This window comes from Pinus tabuliformis, chromosome Q, assembly GCF_031772625.1.
Source record: "Pinus tabuliformis cultivar Carrire ecotype Pingquan chromosome Q, CPIR1, whole genome shotgun sequence".
Classification (NCBI taxonomy): domain Eukaryota; kingdom Viridiplantae; phylum Streptophyta; class Pinopsida; order Pinales; family Pinaceae; genus Pinus; species Pinus tabuliformis.
This window is the reverse complement of record NC_142296.1, coordinates 885736156-885761327: the sequence shown is the minus strand read 5'-3', so window position 1 is coordinate 885761327 and position 25172 is coordinate 885736156. Positions and strand designations below refer to the sequence as shown.

General features: G+C 37.5%; 1 pseudogene; it reads left to right on the top strand.

Moving 5' to 3' along the window:
* Positions 1-24906, top strand: part of LOC149222317 (DExH-box ATP-dependent RNA helicase DExH10 pseudogene) — a 30561-nt pseudogene extending 5655 nt beyond the window's left edge.
* Positions 24907-25172: the final 266 nt, after the last annotated feature.

Here is a 25172-nt window from a genome sequence, read left to right as displayed (position 1 = left end):
GTCTTGCTCCATTTCGCATTGATCCTCTTGGCAATGGATAGTGGCATGACATTAGTTGATGCGTTAGATTCAACTAAACAGTTGTGAACATTGCAATTAAATATTTCAAATGAGAGCAAGAATGGAGGGCAAACATAGTTTTCTTCTTTCATCCGGAGTGTGTTGAGCACACTTGTGAGTGAACCTGGAGATGTGCTTTCTCCCTTGCTAGTAGAAGTTGTGATGTTTGTTGATGTTTACCCCAATGTGCGAAACAGAATATCCTACTAACCCTTGAGCTTGGCTAACTCGAACAAATAGATATTTGCATGAGTTTTCTTCATATCTTCAACAATATTGTATTAAAGAGTGGGTAAACTCACTGAGGTGTCCGCGATTATACTTGTGTTTGTACTATCTAGCAAAGTGTTCTGTATTTTACTGCTCATGGACGTAATCTTATTTGCAATTGTCTTCTTGGGCTTGCTTCGTGCTTTGGGACAACTGGTGGATCAACATTCCTCATCATTTCAAGATTTTCTTGCACCTCCCCAACAGTAAGGGGAGACCCTTGACTTCGTAGATTGTATTGACTATCTTGCTTTGGGGGTGGCTTCTCGGTGTCTGTTTTTTGTGTTGCACACAAACATTGGTACATGTTGATGTTGGAAATAATACTGAGAGGGGGGTGAATCAGTATTATCAGATCTAACAATTTTATTTCCCAAACAGATTTATATACGCTACTTCAATGAAGTGAACTAGCGTGTACACATGACTGTACTTAAAGTAACCAACGTATATGCAAAGAACTTTTGATTTAGACAATTTATCATGTATTGAGCTAAAAATAGTATTTCTGAGATTTATTAGACAGTGCAGTAAAAGAAAAATAAAGCATCACACATAAGCAACATACATGAACACCAAGATATAAGGTGGAAACCCAATGTGGGTAAAAACCACATGTTTTTGTCGTCTCTATCTTCTTTTAATAATAAGAAAATCTGTTTACAATCTTGTATTGGTTAAGACTCATACCAGTACGCAGGCACCCACCTGCAGAAGGCTACAACCTTCTCTCGTTCTCCAGTTACTACTAGAAGGGAGATACAACCCCCTAGCTATTGTACTAGCCAATATGTTTACTAGAACGTAGGTGCTAGCCTACAAAAAATTACACTCTTCCACTGGGGACCACGTACTCCTGGAACACAACACCACAATCTGAAGGCCACGTTTCATCCAATTTTCATACTGGACCCATTAACAACATTGAAACTTAGAAAATCATAATTGAAATACAACCATCAAATACATCTGCATCAACCAATCACTGAAACTCAATCATCACTTTCTGAATCAACCACAACTAAATTAATCAATCACTTGACAACCCATCATCATTGTAGCAAGTCACAATCAATCAATTTGACCATTCAGAATACTGTCACCAGAATACAGACACTGGAATCCAAAGCAGAACCTAGAACTCTGCAACAGCAAATAGAAACAACTAAAACTTTAAACATCATACTTCATAAGGTATACGCTACTTCCATGTGTCGAACTAGTGTGTATACACACTTTTACCAAAAGGAACTAGCGTATAGATCTGCAAATTCAAATTTATCATGTATAGACTACTTTGATATGCTGAACCAGCGTGTATACGCTCTTTTATTAAAGCGAACCTATGTACAAATTTGTAAATGCTAACTTAAAACATCACAACTATTCCAAACTTCAGTCATACCCAGATCATCACATTTATAGAATAAACATGCGTCAATATTCAGATCTAGACTATTCAAGATCAAACCAAATAATGATAATATTTTAAGCCTTTATGATCCCGATCCATCAACCTTCATCATCCATATAGGTGCATCCTTAGATTAGACCAAGCAAACCATCATAAGCTCATTAACCTGCATATATGATCCAACACTTCATAATATATTCAAATCCTTACACCCCCTTGGCCTAATGATCTTCTCCTCCTTATATAGTTTTAGGACTTTCTCAATACCATGGACCAAAACTACTTAGGACCAATACCTTGGACCAAATACCTTGGACCAATTACCTTAGGTCAAATACCTTGGACCAAGAAATACCTTGGACATAAAACTTTTGGTTTTCCAAGATATACGTGCTTTTCCTTCTGTGAACGTGCGTGTGTACATATACACTCCTTTTGTTCAGTAAACCTTCGTGTATACACAGCTTGGACAAGGTGAACCCACGTATACCTCTCTTTCTTCAATCTTTGGAGTCTGATCTATAATTCTTTGTTGTTGACCTATTTCACTGTCATCTTTCATCTGAGTGAGTTTCCATCAAGGACAACACCTCTATCATAATGCCAACAACCTACTCCTTTGGACTTGATGGCAACAACAACACCAAGTCACTCTCCCCCTTTGACATCAAGGGCAAAGGGTGGACCAAAATATTTTCTCTCTTTGACATACATTATGTTGTTCATTCACCCCCTGAGTACATGCTGAATTCTTTGATTGAGCTCCCCTTTTGTACATGCTAAGATGCATTGAAACTGTCCATGCTCCCTCTGAGCACAATCAGATTCTACAAAAATATTTTCTAAAAGGATAACATGACTCTATAACTCAACTATGTGAGGATGACCTTCTTATCACCAATGACTCATACATACATCCATCTCCCAACCAAGTGGGGATATACCAAATTTGACTCATCCACCCAACCAAGTGGGGATATACCAATTGTTTATACATGATAGAAACAATAAATATTACATCATCCATCCCATGTAAATTGGGGATACAAATTACATCATTTGTCCAAGAGGACTCATTCAAATGTATGAGAAGACATATCACACCCTAGAATTTTACATGACTTAAGCAATAAATGGTATAAATATCTGAAGCCATAGCTAGACTCAACAACCATAACACCAACAATGTTGAATGTACATGAAGGCTAATGCTCCCCCTAAACCTGTGCTACCTGTGCATTGTTAACAGGTCAATGATCAAGGTATCTTTGTCAGTCATATAAAAATTAATGAACAAATCATATCGATATACATTAATCATCAATATCAGTCAGAGCACCCATATCAAAGCCTGTTGCACTATTTTTCTTGTGTGAAAAACATATACACTCCTTGACCCACAGAAACCCGCATGTGTACGCGACTATACTTCATGAAACACGCGTATAATAACCTTTCTCTGAAAAGATGGATTTAACAGCAAGATGATGCAACAACTACTCCTAGATTTTGTCTGAGATATTCGAATGTCTCTCTGGGCAGTGGTTTAGTGAATATATCAACAACCTGTTCTTTGGAGGGAAAATACTCCAATTTGACCTTTTGTTCAATCACTTGTTCACGTAGAAAATTCTATTTGATGGGTATGTGCTTGGTCTTGGAGTGCATGACTGGATTCTTTGAAATACTAATGGCACTTGTATTATCACATAGAATGGAGATGGGTGCAGTACATGTGATCTGAATGTCTTGCAAGGTTTGCATCATCTAAAGTAGTTGTGTGCGGCAAGATGCAACAACTACATATTCTGCTTTAGTTGTAGATAACGTAATTGAACTTTGTTTCTTGCTGAACCAAGACACTAACCTGGAACCCATATAGAATGCACCACCACTAGTGCTTTTTTTGTCATCAACACTTCCTGCCCAATCTGCATCTATATATGTATGAAGAGTAAGATCTGTATCTCTGGGATACCATAAACCAAAGTTTTGAGTTCCTTGAAGATATTTGAAAATTCTTTTGACTGCCTGAAGGTATGATTCCTTTGGATTTGCTTGGGGTCTTCCAACTATTCCTACTACATGCATGATTTCAGGTTAGGTACCTGTTAGATGCAGCAGACTGAAAATCATGGATTTGTAAGTTGGTTTATGTACTGCTGCTGATTCATCATTTGAGCTGAGATTGCATCCTGTTACCATTGGGGTACATACAGGTTTAGAATCTTCCATGCCGTACCTTTTCAAGATCTGTTTAAGATATTTGGTTTGTGAAAGAAAAATACCATCTTTATTTTGTTGAACTTGTAGACCAAGAAAATAGGTAAGTTCACCAAGCAAGGAAATTTCAAATTCTTGCTGCATTACTGAAGCAAAATTTTGACTCATGGATTCTTCATTGCTACCAAAAATGATATCATCAACATAAACAACAATAATTAGCAATTTATCAGTTTCAATCTTTGTATATAGATTGCTATCTACTGAACCTTTTGAAAAACCTTGTTGGTGTAGATATTTGTCAAGGTGGTAATACCAGGCCCTTGGAGCCTGTTTCAGACCATAGAGAGCCTTTTTGAGTCTGCATACAAGTTTTGCATCATTTCCAAGAATGAATCCTTATGGTTGTTCAATATAAACTTCTTCTTCTAAATCTCCGTTAAGGAAAGCAGATTTTACATCCATTTGGTATGCTTTGAATTTCTGAAAGCTAGAAAGAGCAAGAAACATCCCTATGGCTTCAAGTCTAGCAATAGGTGCAAAAGTTTTTTCAAAATCTATACCTTCTTGTTGATCATACCCTTTACAAACAAATCTGGCCTTGTTTCTAATGACTTCTCCATTTTCATTCAGCTTGTTTTTGAATATTCGTTTAGTTCCTATAATATTTTTATCATGAGGTCTAGGAACTAATTCCCAAGTATTATTTTTTCCTATTTTCTCAAGTTCTTCATTCATGGCCTTGACCCAACATTCATCTTTGCATGCCTCATTTACATTTTGAAGTTTGGTGGAGGATAGTAATGTTAGATAGCTTAAGGTCTCTGTAATAGTTCTTCTTGTCTGTACACCTGCCTCTTTTTCCCCTAAAATTTGAGTTTCTAGATGATTTTTCTGAACATACATAGAGAGAGTCTTTTCTTCTATCGTTATCTCTTCTTCTAGTGCTTCATTGGTTTCTTCTTTAATATCATTGTGATTTGATGTGGGAAAATAATCCCCATCTTCTTCATTGTTATAATCTTTTGTTTTTATCTATTTTGGAATTTTGCATGCTTCATCAACTACAAAATCAATACTTTCAACAATTTTCCCAAGTCTTTTATTATAACATTTATATCCTTTACTTCAGGAAGAGTAACCAAGAAGAATACCTTCATCTACTCTGGGATCAAACCTACCAAGCTTTTCATCAGTCCTTTTGATATAACATTTTCTTCCAAAAAATTTAAATTATTTTACAGTAGGAGTCTTACCATACCAAAGTCCATGTGGAGTTTGAGTGCTATTTACTCGAACATTTTCTTGGTTGAGAATAGTTACAACAACAAATTCAGCTTCACCCCAGAAGGTTGCAGGAGTTCCAGATTCATCTAGCATAGCTTGATCCATTTGTTGAACAGTTCTGTTTATCCTTTCTACCACTCCATTTTGCTAAGGAGTCCTTGCAGTGGAGAATTGCCTTTTTATTCCATGTTGTTGACAAAAGTCAAAGAATTCATCCGAGTAAATTCCCCTCCTTGATCAGATCTAAGGCATTTGATTTTTCAATCTGATTCATTTTCAACCAAAGCTTTGAAGGCTTGGAACTTTTCAAATGCTTCATGTTTATGCTTTAGAAGACTTATCCAACACATTCTGTAAAAATCATCAATGAACAAAATAAAGTATTCTTCTCCATGAGGTGAATTTTTCCTTGATGGTCCACATAAATTCGTATGGACAATTTCAAGAGGCTTACTAGCTGACCTTCTTTTTCAATGAAGTGAGCTCTGGTTTTCTTACCGATTTGACATGGTTTTCATATTGTATTTTGAGGGATGCTAATATCTGGAAGATCATGAACAACCTTGAATCTGCATGCTTTTCTTATTTGAGAAAAGCTTAGATGTCCCAATCTTCTATTCCATAGCCATTTTTCATCATTTTTTCTTAGATAGCACTATTTTTTCCTCCCTTGAGTATGTATAAATTGTTTGGAGTTCTTGTACCTTTGATCATTGTCTGTCATGTATCAAGTTCACGAACAACACATCCATTTGATCAAAACACCACTTCATTTCCTTGATCACACATTTGACTGACACTCAATAGGTTATGCTTTAAACCATCTACATACATAACATTTCCAGCTTTAACCTTTTCTTTCAAGAAAACAAAACCTTTACCTTTTATGACAGCAAGAGTGTCATTTCCAAATGAGACATTCTTTTCCTTTTCTAAGGCATTATATAAGTGAAGTTTTTCTTTGTCACCTGTCATGTGTTTGGAGCATCCACTATTGATGTACCACTGATTTTCTTTTCCTTCTGCATACAAGGCTATACCACATATTTCTGTTTGAGATTCTTTCCTTCTCCATATCTTGGGATTTAATGGCATTTACTTCTTTTGAGTTGTTTGTCGTATTTTACTCCTACATTCAGATTTTTCGTGACCAAAGTTGTTACATATTGAGCATTCTATTACATTTTCAAGAGGAGAAAATTTATTATAGGAAATTCCCTTAATCCCTATTACATTCCTATGATTTCATGCTTCTCTATTCATGATGGCTTTGTAAGCAATGCATTGAACAGCTTTGTGCCCAAAATTATGACATGAAAAACATTGCCCATTAAAGAAGTTCCTGCGATTATCGAATCTATTAACCTGGTGATTGATATTTATCTTTGGAGAAAATTGAGTATGATTTTCCTGTGGTTGTTTGTGGCTTCTATTCAACCTTGGAGTAAAGTGTGTATGATTTACCTGATGATCAACTTTATGCCTTTGCTAACGATTGTCATATTGTTCACTGGTCTTTGCTGCATCAAGATAGCTTTTAGTGGAGGTTGACGGATTTTGTTATTGAGATGCTTCTTCAGTATATCCAATACCTATCTTTATCAGAGGAGAATGCTACACTTTGATAATTTCATTTAAAGTTTCTGATCCTTTAGCAAATCAAATATTGAGAGATTTTTTTTTTCTCAGGATCCTTTCTTAGACCCACAATTTCACATTATAGTTTTCCATTGTGTTTTTCTTTTTCAACAAGTTGGTATGTCAAGGTATCTATAATAATATTCTTTTCTTCTAAATAGATTTTGAAGTTAGAGATTTCTTCATGAAGGTCATCCTCTTCTAATCATCCCAAAAATTATCATCGTCATAAACCATTAGAAGTCTATAATCATTACTATTTTCATCTTCATCATTATTTGATAAACCATCACTATCTTCATGAATATAGTAACTCCTTTTATTTACAACTTGTTTTCTATTCCATTTTGCATATTCCTTTCCTTTTTCATATTTATCTTTATGAGGACATTTGGCAGCATAATGACCAACTCTACCACAGGCAAATCATTTGAAGGGTAGCTTACCTCTAAATCTTCTGGAACCCCGTTGAAACTTCTTGACAAAGTTTACCTCATTTTCTTCTTCTGAAATATGTCTTGATTCATTGTGTTCTTCCTTTCCTTTTGCTAAAGCTTTAAATGCAGCTTCTCTCATATCTGATGGTCCTCCTTTTCTCATCTCAAAGGCAGTTAAGATTCCGTGAAGTTGTGTCATAGTGATAGTCTGCAGATCCTATTTTTCTTCTATGGCAGACACTTTTGATTCAAATTTAGCAGACAAGGATCTCAGAACTTTCTAAACTAAGGTAACTTCCTTTATTTCTTCACCCAGATTCTTCATAGAATTAACAACCTCATCTATACGTAATAAGTAACTAGCTATACTTTCATCACTATGCATCTTAAGAGTTTCATACTAAATTCTGAAAGTTTGAAGGTTAGCACATTTTACCTAAGAGTCTCCTTCGTAGCTAAGAATGATTTTGTCCTATATTTGTTTGGCTGATTTGAGCTGCATGACTTTAACAAAATCTAGTTGTGACAGACTTCCCAATAGAGTATTGACAGCTCTGGCATTGGTTTCGTATTGCTTTTTACCTGTGTATATGTAGGAATTGTTGTTAGAAATGTATATCCTCCTTCCACAATTTCCCATACATCCGTTCCAAGTGATTGTAGATAGGTTATGGTTCTTATTTTCCAATAAACAAAGTTTATCCCATCAAAGATTGGTGGACTGATGGATCCCACGCTTTCTTGATTATTCATGATTATGGATCTCCCTTCAAGTGATCAAGCTTCTTTTGAAGGACCTGCTCTGACTCCAATTGTTGGAAATAATACTGAGAGGGGGGTGAATTAGTATTATCAAATATAACAATTTTATTTCCCAAACAGATTTATATATGTTACTTCAGCGAAGTGAACTAGTGTGTACACGCAACTGTACTTAAAGCAACCAACGTATTTGTAGAGAAATTTTGATTTAGACAATTTATCATGTATTGAGCTTAAACCAGTATATCTGAGATTTATTAGACAGTACAGTAAAAGTAGAATAAAGCATCACACATAAGAAACACACATGAACACCAAGATATAAGGTGGAAACCCAATGTGGGTAAAAACCACCTACTGTTGTTGTCTCTGTCTTCTTTTAATAATAAGAAAATCTGTTTACAATCTTGTATTGGTGCAGAATCATACCGATACGTAGGCACCCACCTATAGAAGGCTACAACCTTCTCTCGTTCTCCAATTACTACTGGAAGGGAGCTACAACCCCCTAGCTCTTCTACTAACCAATATGTTTACTAGTACATAGGTGCCAGGCTACAAAAAACTCCACTCTTCCACCAGGGACCACGTTTCATGAATTTTCAGACTGGATACTCCTGGAACACAATACCACAATCTGAAGGCCATGTTTCATCCAATTTTCATACTAGGCCCATCAACAACATTGAAACTCAGAAAATCATAACTGCAATACAACCATCAAATACATCTACATCAACCAATCACTAAAACTCAATCATCACTTTATGAATCAACCACAAATGAATCAATCAATCACTTGACAACCCATCATCATTGTAGTAAGTCACAATAAATCAATCTGATCATTCAAAATATTATCACCAGAATACATACACCAGAACCCAATGCAGAACCCAAAACTCTGCAATAGCAAACAGAAACAATTGAAACTTTAAACATCATACTTCATAAGGTATATGCTACTTCCATGTGTGTTACAGAATTATTTGGGCACAGCAACCCCAACTCGCATGTCAATGTTATTAGGGTTCATCAACCCCTACTATAGTTGTTTCATGCCCTAAAGAACTTAGACATCTAAATTCCTAACTCCAAAACAAGTTTCATCACAAAATTCATCCAAAAATTCTCTCTAAAAAGATCATTGCAGGAAGCCCTTCATTAGACTACTATGCATTGCAAGTGCCACACTGACTAAGTGTTATGCATCGCACTTAGGCCCTCTTTAGCCTACAATGATCGAGCTTGGGCAAAGTTCCGGGAGAGTTTGAAGAATCATTTATTCATGGAAACCTCTAGAAGCTTCTCCAATGCCACCTGCCCCTCTGATTTTGCCCAAGGATGACTAAAGGAATTAGGAAATGTTCACCTCCTATCCCCCTCTTTCATGGAACCAATTCCTAAAAATAGAAAGGCATTCATCATCATCATTGATGACCCAACCTCCTTCACTCATCTATAAATGGATCACTCATCTAAGGGATTTGGAGGCTGAATAATTTTGAGTTGTAAGGAGGTGCTGATGGTTTTAGTATTGAGGCAAAGTATTGTGGTAATGTTGGAATTTCTTGTTGTTCATGAGGTGAAGAAGGTTTGAAGCTGGAAGGATGGCGATGGATCGAACTTATGGGTTTTAATCCTTCTTTCTATTAATAAAGCTTTTCAAGATTTTTCCCCTATTGTGTAACCTATCAATGCATTCATATGTTTATCATACTTTCGATTCTATGTTATTTATGAATTATGGCACATTATGCTTTGACGGGTCTTTGTTTCTGTAATTGCACAGGTACTATCCAAGCGTGTTAATTGGATAGTTCCTTGTCTTGGGTCAACCTTGTTAAAAAATGAACCCAAGGGTAAGAGGAGAGTTCCTTGTCTTGTGTCAACCTCGTTAAAAAATGAAACAAGGAATATGAGGATAGTTCCTGGTCTTGTGTCAAGCTCGTTATAAAATGAAACAAGGAATACGAGCATAGTTCCTTGTCTTGTGTCAAGCTTGTTAAAAAATGAAACAAGGAATTTGAGCAGAGTTCCTTGTATTTCAAGCTCATTAAAAAAAATGAAACAAGGTCCCAAGTTCCAATTCGAGTCTTTGAGTAGATCTCGTAAAATCCTAGTCAAGTCTTTCACTTGATCTCATAAAAGAACCTTCATTCCATCCACCTGATAGCCACAAGTAGTCTATTTAGGTGAATGTAATGAAGCTAGGGGAGCATGCACCTAGCGGTAAAGATAATTTTCCTATAGTGGTAAAGATAAGTTTACCTGTAGGTTATGTGAAGGGAATCACCCCATTCACCTTTGTCTATCTGGACGAAGCCAAAGAGGTGTTGGATAACCGTCCTGCTTCATCGTAGTGACTTCCATCTGGTTACAGGAGACTCTCCCTTTCATCATGTTGGGGGCATGCAAACCATTTTGAAGCATAGTTTTTCATTTCGAGCTTGTGTAAAAATGAAATTGAATCCAAGCATAGTTTTTCATTTCAAGCTTGTGTAAACATGAAACTGAATCTAAGCATAGTTCCCTATGGTTCAAGCTTGTCTAAAAATGAACCCATTTCCATTCTAACCCTCACAATTTCCATTTTATCAGCCTCTTTTGTCAGATGAGCCTTGGTTGTTTTATTCCATCACCACCATCTCTTTGGCCAATCATATGATTTCACTTGGTTTTTTTACCCTTTTTTGAGGAACAGTTGCAATGAGTGGTATTATTAGCCAGCATCTTCACATAAATCAAAATGTTTTGAGAAGTTCCAACATAACCGGAACCAGTTGCTACCCTAGATATCACTCGTTCCTCAAAATTGAGTCATCTTTAAACTCTTTTTATACTCTCTAAATAATAAAAGATAGTCAAGCACTTGTCTTTTCCAGCTTGTTGAAGTATTGGAAACAACATCTCTCTTGTATTATTTTATCCTTTTTCGGACATGAGGGATTATTTTACAAAAAAGAACTTATAGAGTTTTCTTTTTGTCCCTTTTCAAACTCTCTAAACATGAAAAGGACCGAGTTATCTTTGTCGTTAAACTCGTTAAAATATCATAATAGCGACAAACTTGTCCATCTAGACAAGACCGAGTTTCACCATCGCTAGACTCGTTAAAACATCAAATAGAGATGGGTTTTCCTGAAGGGTGAATTATAGAACAAGCATATGTTATCCTCCTGAAGCTTGATAAAAAATAAAGAGGTAATGGTCAGCAATGTCTGGGGAAAATGGTAAAAGTCTTGAAAACTTGTGGTAGCGAGTCGCTCTTGAACATGACACTTTCACTTCATCTCCGTGACTAAGCTGGGTTGGGTCATTCCGTTTGATGGTTATCATATCGTTGGTCTATCACACTATCCATCACTTTTGTTTTGGGTCAATGCTACCAATTCATCTCAGTGTCGCCGATATGTTCAAGAGAATTCATCTAGTTAAAACTTCATCCGTTGCAATACTACAACCTTCATTTTCATGACCGCCATTCCTGAACCTTGTGTCGTCAATCGATTTGCATCTCCAAAAATCATTTACTTCATTTCATGTCATAGATGTGGGATATATCAAGGCCCTCCTAAAACGAGTCGCTTCTTGTCGACATCAGATCATTATCCAAGAAGTTGACTTAGAAACACCCTTTCAGTGCTTTGAAGCTTGCATACATCAATGGCAAGTTTCTCACTTTCGGCAACAGGTTGACATCAATGGCTTTCGACCGAAAGAATTTGTGTGGTGTTCGACATCAAATAATTTTTCACACCATGCGAAAATGTACTATAGTACCTTGAGAATCATCACTATTATCGTTGATTCCTCTCGCGCTTGTTAACAGCTCACATCATTGGCTGGTAATCAAGCGATGTCTCTCCATGTTCAACCTTGGAACATCTATTCACATGGTTAGACTTGTACATTGAGTGAATATTGAATGAGATTGAAGACCCTAGATCTAGTTTCATCCATTTGGGCTGCAATATATTCAGGAGTACCAAATCAAATGTACAAAGGATTTACACAGATGGTCATCCTAATCATGGATCACAAATCTATATATGTAGAATCAAAAGTCTATATCTGTAGACGACTATCTGATCTATGTACATGTAATGAAAGTTTATAAGCTGAGCATGGGAATGCCTCCCTCAGTTAGTTCATGAGAAAAAATCAGATTATCATGATGTATTGTATTGTAATTGATGTAGGTCGCATTCCGGTTCGAAACTTTTGATCCTCATGATAAAGCATTTCACCCGACATAGATATTTACAACCTCATGCTTTAGGGGGAAATTGCTACAGACTTATTTGGGCACATCAACCCCAACTCGCATGTTGATGTTATTATGGTTCATAAACCCCTAATATAGTTGTTTCATGCCCTAAAGAACTTAGACATCTAAATGCCTCACTCCCAAGCAAGTTCCATCACAAAATTCATCCAAAAAGTGTCTCTAAAGAGATCATTGCAAGAATCCCTTCATTAGGCTGATATGCATTGCAGGTGCCACACTGACTAAGTGCTATGCATCATATGTAGGCCCTCTTTAGCCTGTGATGATCAAGCTTGGGCAAAGTTCTAGGAGAGTTTGAAGAATCAGTTATTCATGGAAACCTCTAGAAGCTTCTCCAGTGCCACCTGCCCCTCTGAGTTCACCCAAGGATGACTAAAGGAATTAGGAAACATCCACCTCCTATCCCCCTCTTTCATGGAACCAATTCCTAAAAATAGAAAGGCATTCATCATCATCATTGATGATCCAACCTCCTTCACTCATCTATAAATGGATCACTCATCCAAGGGATCTGGAGGCTGAATAATTCTAAGTTGTAAGGAGGTGCGATGGTTTTAGTATTGAGGCAAAGTATTGTGGTAATGTTGGAATTTCTTGTTGTTCATGAGGTGAAGAAGGTTTGAAGCTGGAAGGATGGTGCTGGATCAAACTTATAGGTTGTAATCCTTCTTTCTATTAATAAAGCTTTTCAAGATTTTTCCTCTATGTTTGTGTAACCTATCAATGCATTCATATTTTTATCATACTTTCGATTCTAAGTTATTTATGAATTATGGAGCATTATGCTTTGACGGTTCTTTATTTCTGTAAATGCACAGGTACTCTCCAAGCGTGTTAAGTACAGGGAGGAGCAACGAGATCAGCCAAAGGAGAGAGGGATCAAACGAGGAATCAAGTGGAAGTTGTAGGTTGGCTCCTTATAATCTTTCTCTTATCTGTCATTCATAGGAAAAATAGTGAATTGTTTTAATTGTTGTTTCTAGGTTAGCTACCAAATCTAGAGGGTTAGCATTTCTTAGAAATACTAATTTTTCTAAAAATAATATGTCAAACCAGCATGCATACGCACTTTTACCAAAAAGAAACATCGTACAGATCTACAAATTCAAATTTATGATATATACGCCACTTTGATATGTTGAACCAGCGTGTATACGCTCTTTTATTAAAGCGAACCTGCGTACAAATCTGTAAATGATAACTTAAAACATCACAACTATTCTAGACTTCAGTCATACCCAGATCATCACATTTACAAAATAAAACATGCATCAGTATTCAGATCTAGACTTTTCAAGATCAAACCACATAATGATAATACTTTTAAGCCTTTATGATCCCAATCCATCAACCTTTGTCAGCCATATAGGTGCATCCTTAGATCAGATCAAGCAAACCATCAGAAGCTCATTAACCTACATATATGATCCAACACTTCATAAGATATTCAAATCCTTGCACCCCCTTGGCCTAATGATCTTCTCCTCCTTATATAGTTTTAGGCCTTTCTCAATACCATGGACCAAAACTACTTAGGACCAATACCTTGGACCAAATACCTCGGACCAATTACCTTGGGTCAAATACCTTGGACCAAAAACTTTTGGTTTTCCAAGATATACATTCTTTTCCTTCTGTGAACGTGCATGTGTATGTATACACTCCTTTTTTTGGAAATACTGAGGGGGCAGTGAATCAATATTTCTTTTTATCACCAAAACATGTATATATGGAACACAGAAATAGATAGCTGGAATAAATGCTTTTATTAACACAAACAGTGCAATTAAATAGATACAATATATAAATAGTTGCAATCCGTTTCCAAGCACCAACTTGGACTTTTGTGAGGCTCCAACCTCTAGAGCACCAACTTGGACTTTTGTGAGGCTCCAACCTCCAGAGCACCAACTTTGTTTTGCCAAGGAAATAGTTCTGCACTTAGGAGCACCAACTCCCAAGGATTCCAATCCTTTTAGTTCTGAGGCTCCAACCCCATTGGCTCCAACCCTAACTTGGTATAAACTTGTTTTGCTGTAGTTCTCTTCTCCCAAACCTGCTGAGCTTTTGCTTCACTCCTGTTCTCCTACTTCTCCTACCTCTGTTGCCTCTACCTGAACTTCGGCTTCCTCTCACTCTGATTATTCACACACACTTCCTTGTTTTTTCCTGTTTTTGTATTCCTGATGCCTCTAACTACTGGCTCTTCGGCTTCTTCAACGCTCACTTTAGCTTCCTCTATGTTGGCTTGTACTTTGGCTTCCCTCTTCTTCATTGCTTTTTCTTTTCGTTTTCCACTGTGCTAGCTTACCCTTTGGCTTCCTAGCTTTTTAGTCGTTGTAGCTTCCTCTATCTCTTCGTTTTCACTGTTGCGTGTCAAAATTGTAACAGAGCCCCTTTTTCTTTTAATGATAATAGGCATACATAGGACTTTATTGTTTAACAAAGAGACTGTACCAATCAGGATGGACCCACATGCCACGTCCCAATCGCAATCGCAATCGGCTTTCGTTTAGGCCTCTTGAACTATTGGGAGCATTTCTTATGCATTTTTCCCTTCAAAAACCCTGTGCAATACAGATATTCTTATACCAAAAGTGGTATTTTAGAATGGGAATAAGTGGAAACTAGTATTCAAAGGATGGCTTCCGATTCCATTTGGTAAGTGACACGTAGCAACGAGAAGGAAGAGGATACCACTTTTTAGGTAGGTATTCCTCGAGCTACATGTCCACCTGAAATATATGTAGACCATTGGATCCACGAAGCAATGATCAACAGTGGAGGGTTGGATGCACCAGGAATGCGGACCCGCCTTTTCATGGTCATGAAATTAATACACAAGAATATATGAAAAAACGACTGAAACACTAAACGAAGGACTTCAAATTTATTACGCTCACATTTATAACTTTATCGAGTCTATTGTGTATATTGCAATCGGCGCTTTCAGGGGTGCAAGGCCTTAAGCACTTGCAATGTGTTGAATGTGACATAACAATAGACCAAACTGCAATGTTGCATCAGGTCCGCAACATTCATCGCAATCGACGCTTGCAGGAGGACATCCATTTAGATATTATTGCGATGGGCAGATGCGATATATCATTACACCATTCGATAATGTTGCAACGGGTCTAGACATATCGAAGTGATATGATATATATATATATATATATATATATATATATATATATATATATATATATATATATATATATATATATATATATATATACAAATTTGCATGTTTTAACGCGCCAAGGCTTAGAGCCCGAAAATCTGAAATACACTAAAAACATGCTTCGGAGCACTTTTGGCAGACTTCACTGTTTATGCACCTGAACTTATATGTTTCATCGGGTCCACACATATATGTTGTTGTCGGGGGTTTGGCGTGATGGCACATAACCAAACCCACTGATTTCAATATCGCCGATAGATACATATTCCGCCTTTATATTCCGATATATACATATTTCTCCACTCCGATAGTGTATTCAGATATAACTATGATTTCCACCTCCAATAGTGTAAATGCATATATATACAAGTCTTTTGCCTCCAATAGTGTATTTACATACACATACACTATATTGCTCCCCATAGCTCCCGATAGTGTATTCTTTGGCATCCATTGCTCTAATAGATTTGGTTGCTTCCTCCGATGGCTCTGTTTGCTTCCTCTAGCTCCTCAAATATTTCCGTATTGACATCAATGACAATCGATGTCAACAATCTACCCCTTTGTTATTGATGGAAATATTCTTCTACTCTCCCCCTTTGACATCAATGGCAAAGGAATGTATACGGACTCCCCCTGTCGAACTACTCCCCCTGTAGAACTACTCCCCCTATCCTGCACCACCTTTGTGAATGAACTTGAGTGATGCTAAAGAGATAACCCCCATCTTTTGACGAAGATGTTCAAATTCTTCTTGAGGAAGAGGTTTTGTGAAAATATCAGCTATCTGCTCCTTAGTATTGATATATTCCAAGATGATGTTTTGTTCAACTACTTGTTCACGAAGGAAATGATACTTGATTGGTATATGTTTGGTCTTTGAGTGCATCATTGGATCTTTTTTTAGACTGATAGCACTTGTGTTATCACAGTAGATGGTAATTGGTTGATCTATACTTGTGTTGACATCTTTTAGAGCTTCCTTCATCCATAGTATTTGAGTACAACAATTTGTTGCAGCTATATACTAGGCTTCGGCTGTGGATAATGATATAGATGTCTATTTTTTGTTGAGCCAGGATACTAAAGAGTCTCCCAGGAAGAATGCATTTCCACTAGTACTTTTTTGATCATCTACACTTCCAGCCTAATCAGCATTGGTGTATGCAGTTACAATCAGTGTTGAGCTCTTAGGGTACCAAAGATCGAAATCAGGAGTTCCTTTTAGATATCTGAGAATTATTTTTACAGCTAACAAATGGGATTGTTTAGGAGCAGATTGAAATCTTCCCACCATTCCTACTGCCTGCATTATGTCTGGTCTCGTAGCAATTAAGTACAGAAGGGTCCATTTATTGACCTGTAATGAGTTGCATCTACTGTAGGGGAGTCATCATTTTTGCTCAATTTGCAATTTGTGGTCATAGGTGTGCTCATGGGTGCACAGTCTTCCATTCCATATCTTTTAAGCATGTCTTTAAGATGTTTGGCTTGAGATATAAACAATCTGCTCTGGTTTGAGATACTTGTAGTCCAAGGAAGTGAGATAACTCTCCTATCATTGACATCTCAAATTCTCTTGACATGTTTTGAGAAAATTCATGGCACATTTCATCATTATTGCTAGCAAAAATCAGATCATCAACATAAACAAGTGTGAAAACTTACCTTCATCCGTCTTTATGTAGAGATTACTTCCTACCACTCCCTTCTTGAAGCCTTGTTGTTGTATATAGTGATCCAATCTTGCATACCAAGCTCTGCGAGCTTGTTTCAACCCATATAATTCCTTTTTCAACTTACAGACTAAGTTTTTTCCTTTCGTTAGATCAAACCCTTTTGGTTGCTCCATGTAGACTTATTCCTTGAGTTCCCCATTCAGAAATGCTAATTTTACATCCATTTGATAGATTTTGAATCCTTTTAAGCAAGCAAATGCCAAGATGATATGAAATTTGATCTAAGACAAACAATCAAGGTATTACAGACTCATGTGCATGGATGTGCCTATGTTATTTTATGCAACAGATCGATAAGATTGTGAAATACACAAGCAATGAAGCAGTTAAAGGAAACATAACAGGAAAACATTAAAGCACAAGTTTAATAAGGAGTTCACCCAATACTCCTGGGCTACGTCTCCTAGTCCAGCCTTCAATGGTGGCCTCTCTATTATGTTTTCAAAGCAGAGTCTCTACAACGGTGAGCTCAATTTGAGTCTCACACACAGATATAAATCAGCAAGACTGTACTTGGATCCCCCAAGTCTCTGGAGTACACATACTCTCCTTACTGACTCTCGACCTCTATTAGTCACAGTAGCATGAGCCCAATCTAATACTTATACACGACAGGCATTATAGAGGAGTACGCTTGAACCTCTCAAGCCTTCTCTGGAGCACATAGACTCTCTAACTATCTCTGTCTCTGTCTTGACCTTGGCTCAATGTTGCCTTTGCTTCTGCAGGTTAGCTCGGCTTCTTCTCTCTGCTTTCTACTCTTAGCTTCTTTGCTTCACTTGCTTCTCTCTATGTAAGTTTGTGGCTTTAAAGTCAATTTGCTTCTTGACTGTTCGTTTCCACTTCCCGGCTTTCCGGTTCCCCTACCTCTATCCGTTGGAATCCCTCTATCCTGCAAAATTAGTCACTATATAACGCCTCACAGGGAGGTGGCCACCTATTTCATAATGGATGAGTGTCAGTTCTCTTAGACATGTTTGAAACGACCATTTTTTTCGTTATCTCCAAGAATTCCTGCGAAACACGACCTTCTGCCAACGCATCGTCCACATCGGACTTCAAATCCTATACAACTCTGTCTGTTAACCTCATCAAATCCGGTCATCCATTGGAACACATCTCCATCATTGATCTGGAGCCTCCAAATCCTACAGTCATCATCCATATCGGGAAAATAAATAGCATGATGTTTATCCATCCGATGTGAGTGGTTTTCTCTCTCTTCCACCGGACATGTGGCAACCATTGTATGGCATCGGGCGGGACTCGGTTGAAACCACTTACCGCTCGAAGCCCTTTCGATATCCTACTGGTTTTTGTGGGACCCTACTTCTGACAGAATCAGAATGATATCCATTGTATTTTATGATTTTTCAGGTCCAGGTGCTTGCGGCCTTTCCTTCTTTGAGGGGTTTTCCCTATAATATGCAATTAGCAACTTATCGCTAATCGCATATCGAAAACGACCCCATTTCTTGAAATGACCTTTGGATTTGCTAATTTGCGATAGTGCGCATTACCATGGGCCGACGGTCTGCGCGCTTTACCGACGGTCCTTGTTGCTCCGCGCTAATCACCAATTGCAACTATTATGAGGATACCTCCATTAAGATTGATCTTCACAAGATTTGTAGCCTTTGGCATAATTTTTTAAGAGTTCATGAAAACTTAGAGAGTGTTTTAGGAACCAATTTGGATCATGGCCTTCCCACTGAAAAAGATTTTGGACCACCAAAAGTTGGTTTTTAAGCATCAATCAAGTGAGGATATAGATTCCTCACTTGCCCAATTTCTATCCATCTTGCACTGCTTGGTTTGAACCTTTGAGTCCAATCCTTAGGTACTCAACATCCCCTCTGTGCGTAGTTCTCACCTTCTTGTCTAGAACTGTATCTTCTTACAATTCATTGAGATATTTAGGCAACAGATCATCAATAAAAGGCAATTGACTCTACTCTTCGGGATCTTCAATCAATGAAGGTTCAAACAGTCTCAAGCTTTCTGCATTAACTACTAAATAGATGTGCATGTAAGCTGGCAAATCAAGGTGAAAAGCATTCTCACCAATTTTCTCAAGTATCTTGAAAGGTCCATACCTTATTGGCTTCAACTTCTTACCTTCACCTTGCATTTTGTCTTTGCTGATATACAGCCAGACTTGATCACCAACTTGGAAACTATGCTCAATCCGATGTTTATCATGCCTTTCCTTGTACTTGGCTTGGCTCTTTTCCAGTTGTTCCTGTATTGCCTGGTGAATCTCTTGGATTTTTTCAATGAACTTGGTTGCCTTGTCCACATCACTATGTCCATCAACCACTATGTCTTTACCAAAGACAAAATCCAAGGGAGACCTTGGTGTGAAACCAAAACAGGTCTCAAAAGGATATCTCGGCGTAGAAGAATGTTTAGCTCGATTGTAAGCATGTTGCACATAACACAGATGTTCATCCCAAGGCTTCAGATGCTTTTTGCAATAACCTCTGAGCAACTGGATCACTATCTTGTTGACCACCTCTGTTTGGCCATCTGTTTATGGGTGAAAAGCTGTGCTCTTCTTCAGTCTGGTGTCCATCAATTACCACAGACTCAACCAAAATTTCCCAACAAACCAGGAATCTCGATCAGATACAATGGAAGTGGGTAATCCAAAATGAACCCATACATGCTGAAAGAATGACTTTGCAATTTGTTCAATTGTAATCTGTTTGTTACAGGGTATTAAGATACACATTTGGTTGAACCTATCCACAACAACATATAAATAGTCATGACCTTTTCTAGATTTAGGTAGTCCCCCAACAAAGTCCATGGAAACACTTTCCCAAGGATGAGAAGGGACTAGTAGTGGAGTGTACAAGCCTAGTTTTCTACTACTAGGCTTTATTTTAGCACACATGGTACACCCTCTTTCATATCTAGAAACTGTTTCATTCATTTTTGGCCAATAACAAATCTTTGCAGCAGTGCAACTGTTTTACTTACACCAAAATGACCTGATATCAGGGAAGTATGTGCCTCCCTAATTATGTTAATTCTCTCTGTTTTTGGGACGAATAGATTTCCAAAATGATACAAGAGTTGGTCCTTAATATAGTAATCCAATTCTTCTATTTGTTTTCCATGACTTAAAGTTGCATATACATCTTTAAAATTTATATCTTGACCATACTGTTCAATCTAGCTTTCATGCAATATTGAGTTATGCTTAAGTATAGTAGATGCATTTATGATTGGTTTGGACAACATATCTGCAACTTTATTGTGTATGCCCTTTTTATATCTGATGACAAGATGAAACTGTTGTATAAAAGCCATCCATCTATAGTGTCTTGATTGTTGCAACTTAGTTTGTGAGTGAAAATATTGAAGTGGTTGATGATCAATATGTATAACTGTCTCTTTTCCCATTAGGTAATGTTTCCACTTTTTCACACTCTGTACTAATGCATACAATTCTTTATCATATGTGGGATAATTAACTACTACAGAATTAAATGTCTCAGAATGATAACATATGGGTTTACCATGCTGCATCAACACTGCTCCCATGGCATAGTCACTGGCATCCGTTTCAATCTCAAAGGGTCTTTGAAGATCGGGCAGTGCTAGTATTGGTGTTGTACTAATCTTTTCTTTTAAGGTGTCAAAGGATTTCTGTTGTTTGCCTCCCCATTGAAACACCTTGTTCAATCATGTTAAAGCATGTAAGGGAGCTGCAATCAAGGAAAAGTTAGCAATAAACTTTCTCCAATATTGTGCTGCTCCTAGGAAGCTTCTAACTTCTATACCAGATTTGGGTTTAGGCCAGTTTACAATGACTGCAACCTTAGAGGGATCTATCTTCAATTCACCAACCCCTACAATATGACCCAAATAATTCAAAGATGTTTTGCCAAACTCACATTTTGAAGCTTAACATAAATATTTTCTTTTTTCAAAACATCTAGAGTTCGATTTACATGCTTCAAATGTTCTTCCCATGTTTTACTAAATATAAGAATGTCATCTAGATATACAATGAAAAAATCATCAATAAAAGGCCTGAGTACATCATTCATTAATCTCATGAAAGTATCAGGAGCATTAGTTAAACCAAAAGGCATAACTAACCACTCATACAATCCCTGCTTTGTTTTGAAAGCAGTCTTCCATGCATCTTGCTCTGCAACTCTGACTTGATGGTAGCCACTATGCAAGTCCAACTTGGAAAATTAAACAACTTCTTTCAACTGATCTAATAGATCATCCATGCGAGGAAGGGGATAACATTGTTTTATTGTTATCTTATTCAGTGCTCGGTAATCAATGCACATTCTCCATGAGCCATCTTTCTTTCTCACCAAGACAATTGGAGACCCACATGGTGATGTGCTAGGTCTTATGAACCCTTTCTCAAGTAGCTCCTGAACCTGCTTCTTGATTTTTGCATTCTCTAAAGTGGACAACTTGTACATTCCGATGTTAGGCAATGGAGCATCTTGCTGCAAATTAATATCATGTACTATTTCCTTTTTGGGTGGCAGACCTTTAGGTTCTTGAAATAGCATATCATATTCTAAAACAAATTTTTCTAAATCAGCTTGTTGTTTAGCATTACAACCCTCAAATACATTGGTTTTATTAGGTTTGTTTTCCTCTACAACCATCAGTAAAAATTGTTTGCATGAGTTTACAATTCTTTTCATCTGCCCCGAGTTTATGAGAGTATAATTATTCTTGAGTTTATGAGATCTTATAATATATTCAATTCCATCTTTAACGAGTTGATACATGTTTTCAGCTCTATAGAAAATGGATTTTCTATCATACAAGTAAGGACTTCCTAAAACAATTCCACATATATCGAAGGGAACAATATCTAACTCAACCTCATCTACAAATGCTGACCCAAAAGAAAACCTAAGTTTACATTGTCTAGTCACTTGTAGCTTTGTTGTATCACATACCCAACCCAATGGATATGGCTTCTTGTGAGGTGTGGTTAGTAATCCCAGCTTCTTTACAATTGCTTCAGAAATTAAGTTTACTTGTGAACCACTATCAAACAAAGTATCAACCTTTGATTCTTGGAAATAACTCTAATATGAAAAAGCTCATGTCTTTTCCTCTCATTTTCTTCATTATCAGTAGATTGTGCAGAATTACTAGTAGATGCTTCAGAATTTTTACCTTTTGTACCTGTGGTTGTGATCATTTTTTCATCCCATGAGTCTGACCCCAAATCCTTTTGAATAGCTGTAGCAATCTTCTTCTTTTTTCCATCATATTTCTTGGGCCTCAACTCCAGATGCAGAATCCAGCAGTGTTCATCATCATGCCCATCCTTCTTGCAGTGAGTGCATGAAGGTTTGGTCTTTTGTACAGTATTTGTCTTCCTCTCTTCCATTTCTGCTTTCTCTTTTCCTTGTTCTTGCTTGCAGTGGGTTTTGATGATCCCCCAACTTCTGGGTTTACATTCTTGCCTCTAGCCTCTAGATGTGTAGCCTGAACAGATACCTCATCTATGCTAGTAGGATTAAACATGAGAATGGTGTGCTTTAAATAGCTGTGTAGACCACCTATATACTTCAGCTGAGTTTCAAGTGAGTCTAAACAAATTCCTAGAATCAAAGCTCTTTTTCTAAATTCCTGGGTGTAACTTTATACACTTTGCCCTTTCAATTGGCGAAGAGTTTGCCAACTCAACATAGCTTGCTGCATGTAAGCTAGTGGAAAGAATTGTTTTTTAATTGCAGAAACAAATTCACTCCAGACAGAAAGAATTTTACCATGCTTCTTCATGTCAGCTCGTGTTCTACCTTCCTACCATACCAAGGCAATTCCTCCAAGGTGTAGGTTGGCCAGCTAAATCTTACTTCTGTCTGAATCAATGCTTTGCACCCTGCAATATACATCAATCTGTCTAATCTAATTATCCAGCTTCTCTACATTCAACTCTCCATCATATATTGGAAAATCAAATTTATCATCTAATTTAATTAAAGATGCTTTCTTATTTTTATTTTCAGGACTATCAGAAGGTGTGGGAAGTTTTTCTTCTTTCCTTTTGCCTTTAGAATGGTCATTTAGGAGAGATTCTTCTACTCCTTTGTCATGTTGGGACGTTGAAGAATCTTCACTTCGACCTTTCTTAAATTCTCTATACATTTCCTCCACCATGACTCTCATGGTCATGAAACTGTCCATGAACTGGGAGTCTGATTCCAAGGGACTTTCTTCTACCATTTTCCTCTTAGGATAGACTCTTCCAATTTTTGGGTTAGCTTCCACCAATTCTCCTTCTTCTAATTTGAGCTTTGTCCTAGTTAGCATTCAACAAAAAAATCTAGCACAAGCTTGTCTAACCTTAGCAACCTAAAGCTCTGATACCACTTGATTTGAAATTTGATCTAATACAAACAATTAAGGTATTACAGACTCATGTGATTGGATGTGCCTATGTTATTTTATGCAACGGATCGATAAGATTGTGTAATACACAGGCAATGAAGCAGTTAAAGAAAACATAATAGGAAAACATATAAACACAAGTTTAATAAGGAGTTCACCCAATACTCTTGGGCTACATCTTTAGGTCCAGCCTTCAGTGGTGGCCTCTCTATTATGTTTTCAAAGAAGAGTTTCTACAACAGTGAGCTCAATTTGAGTCTCACACACAGATATAAATCAGCAAGACTGTACTTGGATCCCCCAAGTCTCTAGAGTACACAGACTCTCCTTACTGACTCTCGACCTCTATTGGTCACAGTAGCATGAGCCCAATCTGAGACTCATACATGACAGGCATTATAGAGGAGTACGCTTGAACCTCTCAAGCGTTCTCTGGAGCACACAGGCTCTCTGACTCTCTATGTCTCTATATTGACTCTGGCTCGATGCTTCCTTTGCTTCTGTAGGTTAGCTCGGCTTCTTCTCTCTGCTTTCTACTCTTAGCTTCTCTGCTTCACTTGCTTCTCTCTCTGTCAATTTGTGGATTTAAATCCAATCTGATTCCTAACTATTCATTTCCGCTTCTCGGCTTTCCGGTTCCCCTGCCTCTGTCTGTTTAAATCCCTTTGTCCTGCATAATCAGTCATTGTATAACGCCTCACAAGGAAGTGGCCACCTATTTCATAACAGATGAGTGACAGTTCTCTTAGACATGTTTGAAACGATTGTTTTTCCGTTATCTCCAAGAATGCCCGCGAAACATGACCTTCTGCCAACACATCATCCACATTGGACTTCAAATCCTATACAAATATTCCTATTAACCTCGTCAAATCCGGTCATCCATCGGAACGCATCTCTGCCGTTGATCTGGAGCCTCCAAATCCTATGGTCATCGTCCATATTGGGTGGATAAGTAACATGATGTTTATCCATCCGATGTGAGTGGGTTTCTCTCTCTTCCGCCGAATGCATGGCAACCATTGTATGGCATCGGGCGGGACTCAGTTGAAACCACTTACCGCTCGAAGCCCTTCAGATATCTTGTCGGTTTTTGTGGGACCCTGCTTCTGACAGAATCAGAATGATATCTGTTGTATTTTATGATTTTTTAGGTCCAGGTGCTTACGGCCTTTCCTTCTTTGAGGGGTTTGACCTGCAATATGTGATTAGGGACTTGTCAGTAATTGCATATCAGAAACGACCCCCATTTCTTGAAATTACCTCTAGATTTGCTAATTTGCGATAGCTCGTGTTACTATGGGCCGACAGTTTGTGCGCTTTACCGACAATCCTCGTTGCTCCACACTGATCACCAATTGTAATTGTTATGAGGATACCTTCGATAAGCTTGATCTTCAAAAGATTTAGCATTTGGCATAATTTTTGAAGAGTTCATGAAAACTTAGAGAGTGTTCTAGGATCCAATTTGGAT